Consider the following 3750-nt stretch of genomic DNA (forward strand, 5'->3'; position numbering starts at 1 on the left):
TGGAGTCTTAAGCTAACGACATCCTGCCAACCCTTTCTAGTCGAAATCTTTCGTACCTGCTATCATTATTGGTTTTACGGATAGTTTGAACGTAGTTTGGTTGCCACTACAATATATTTATACATTTATATAAACATATGACATCTTATTATTATATAATTATTATAATATATTATATATTATATATATATATATATAGATATATAGACCTATACATACAAATACATATTTGAAAAGCGCAACATCCATATCAAAACTTTTTTGGGAGGTGCATTTTTTTTTTACCTGATCTTGAGCAAATGTTAGTTTCAACACATACTTAAAATTTTATGCTTGATAATTCCTAGATGGCCACGCTAACATGTTGAAAGCACTTTATAATTGCAGCGACATCTGACTAGCCAAGATGCCATGGCAGAAAATTTAATGACGAGCAAAATCCGGACCGCTAAAAGGCGAGGGAAGCCGTACGGAAAGGGAAATTTTTTTGGGACTTACTACCTCGTATATACAATAGCGTGAGGCCGGGGGGGAGTGACACCGACAGACCAAGAAGTGGAACATCGTAGTGCAGATGCCTCTCTACAGTGGGTATGCAAATCAGATTTTATTTAACGAATCAGGAAAATACGGATGGTCTTGTAGATTCACACTGTACAGGACAGTTACACAACTAGATGAATGCGAATCGTTTGCAATTACAATACACAGGCGCACATATTCTTTTTACCATTTCTTTACTTAGTTCCACTCGTTATGTGTGGTATATATACACATCTAATATTTGCATAGATATCCTTATATATATAGAAGTGTGTGTGTGTGTGTGTTTGTGTGTGTTGTGTGTGTGTGTGTGTGTGTGTGTGTGTGTGTGTGTGGTAACAGGGCATATATATTTATATAATATATATATATTAATTATATATAGTATATATATATATATTATATATACACTCATAATCTATAATCTATCTATCTATCTATATTCTATTATATATATATATAAACATATATATATATATATAATATAATTTATATATGTGTGTGTATAGAATACACACACGTGTGTGTGTGTGTATTATATATAATATTATATAGGTTTTATGTATATATATGTATATGTATATATTATATATACATATATATATCTATAGGACATATAGATAGTTAGACAAGATATCATCCATGCAAACGGACATTCCTACTTCTATGGGTGTACATAATTTTTTCTTTTCTTTTTTCTACCGCTATCTTTGAGCGAAATGTTTGTTATACCCAAATTGCACGTCTCTTTTCCGCCAAATCCAGACTATAATTTATATAGATTTCCTATATAAATACGGCCTTGTGGCGCAACGGATAACGCGTCTGACTACGGATCAGAAGATTCCAGGTTCGAATCCTGGCAAGGTCGCTTACCGTAGGCAATATCACTGCTGGACTTGAATAATTTGAATGAAATGCAACGATGAGCTAGAGAAATCTGTGTTTGTGTGTATGTATATGAATAAGCAAACCATATTGAAACCACACACGCACGCACGCGTACAACCCACACTGCCGTAAGAAAGGGAAATTTTGGTTAGTCGTCGTTCGTTTGAGTATTGCGAAGATCTGGCTTCGCCGGGCCTTCACACATATGCCTGTGTTAGCAAATTTGTGGCTGTCTCATTTTATTCTCTGACAATCTATGCTTACTGCCGCCATGATGTAAGCAGGCGGCATAATCTCTTTACCAGACCGGCGGCTGTTCTGTGCGGACCCTGTCTCAGAAATTGTATGCTCACAATTCTGTAATTATTGTACCTACGTGGCCGACTTTGGCTCTCATCATCTATTCTGCAATGGCAATTCTTTGAGCTGTGCAGAGCGCTGCAATATTAAAGTGCTGTCAACATGTTACGTGGCCATCTAGGTAATTATCAAGCATAAAATTTAAGTATGTGTGTGTGCATATATATATTTTCTATGTTGGTTTATTACACATACCCACAAACGGATAGATTTCTAGTTGTTCAGTGCATATCAATTCAAAATTATTCAAGTGAGCAGGTGATATTACGTGACTGTAAAGATCTTAGCAGGGTTCGGACCTGGAATATTCTGATCAGCAGTCAGACGCGTTATCCGTTGCACCACAAAGCCGTGTTTATTTAGGGAAATTTCAAATTTTGCCTCTGGATTTGACGGAAAAGAGACATGCCCCCCCCCCAAAAAAAAAACAAAAAAAAAACTAACATTTGCTCAAAGATAGCAGGTAAAAAAAAATGCACCTCCCCAAAAAGTTGATATGGATATTTGCGCTTTCAAATATGTATATTGTATGTATATGTCTATATATATATATATATATATATATATATATATATATATATATATTACATGTACGTATGTTTATATAAATGTATAAATATATTGTATGGCAACCCAAACTACTTCAACTATCCGTAAAACCAAATAATGATAGCAGGTACGAAAGTTTTCGACCTAGAAGGGTGGCAGGATGTCGTTAGCTTAGATAAACTCCAACTCCCCAGCAGGGTATGTTGTCGAAGTCGGCTGGCTGGCAGGGAGTCCACCTCTGGCAGTCGAGCTAGTAACAGGGTTTGTATGTGATTTTATCGTTTTTATTTGCAACTTTATGAAAAGTTCCTTTTTATTTGTTAAGAATGATTTCATAAATTACTTTTATTTTCTTTTGCTTACGCTGAGTCCTCGGTACTGCTGCTTAACCATTTTACAGCCTCTATCTCTACGATTGGTGAGCCCGAAGCCCTTGGTCATTCACCACAATATATATATATATTATATATATATATATATATATATATATATATATATATATATAGTGAAACTCAGAATATATGTGCCTGTGTATTGTATCAATCCTTATTTTCCTGGCATATTAGTAATAAAATTTTGATTTGCATTTCCCTTGCAGAGAGACGATCACTTGTTTTGAAGAATGTCCGTCTTGGCATATGCATTACGCCGTCCTCTTCTCGGTCCATGCAGTGTCACCCCCGTTCGGCCTCGCTACCAAAATTTCCCTTTCCTTACGGCAGTGTATGTGTGTGTGTGTGTGTGTGTGTGTGTGTGTGCGTTTGTGTGTGTGTGTGTGTGCGTACGTGCGTGCGTGAGTGCGTGTGTTCAATATTGGTTTCCTTAATCATAATCATACACACAAACGGGAATATTTCTAGCTCACCAGCGCATATCAATTCAAAATTATTTAAATTAGCAAGTGATATTGCATGACGGTAATCGACCTTGCCAGGATTCGAACCTGGAATCTTCTGATCCGTAGTCAGACGCGTTATCCGTTGCGCCACAAGGCCATATATATATATATGAAAACTATGTTTTATTGTCTTGATTTGACGGAAAAGAGACGTGCAATTTAGGTATAACAAACATTTCGCTCAAAGATAGCAGGCAAGAAAAAAGAAAAGAGAAAAAAAATCATGCACCACCCATAGAAGTAGATATGTATGTACGTATGATATATATGTGTGTAAGTCTACTCACATATAAATATATATAGAGATATAGATATATGAAAGTGTATATATATGTATATATATGTAAGCATGTATACATACATATATATACATATATAGATATATATATATGTAAATATATGTATACATATGCATATGAGTGAAAGTGAGTAAAATAATATGTATGCGTGTGTATTGTAACTGCTAACGATTTCGCATTATCTTAGTTGTGTACAGCCCTGTACACTTT

General features: G+C 35.2%; 2 non-coding genes across 2 annotated transcripts; one reads left to right on the forward strand and one right to left on the reverse strand.

The window, feature by feature from the left end:
- Window positions 1–1341: 1341 nt before the first annotated feature.
- On the forward strand, window positions 1342–1414 carry Trnar-acg. The gene has a single exon. It is a non-coding gene; the product is annotated as a tRNA-Arg (tRNA).
- Window positions 1415–3265: 1851 nt separating this feature from the next.
- On the reverse strand, window positions 3266–3338 carry Trnar-acg. Its single transcript has one exon. It is a non-coding gene; the product is annotated as a tRNA-Arg (tRNA).
- Between the last annotated feature and the right edge of the window lie 412 nt (window positions 3339–3750).

This window comes from Penaeus monodon, chromosome 4, assembly GCF_015228065.2.
Source record: "Penaeus monodon isolate SGIC_2016 chromosome 4, NSTDA_Pmon_1, whole genome shotgun sequence".
NCBI lineage: Eukaryota > Metazoa > Arthropoda > Malacostraca > Decapoda > Penaeidae > Penaeus > Penaeus monodon.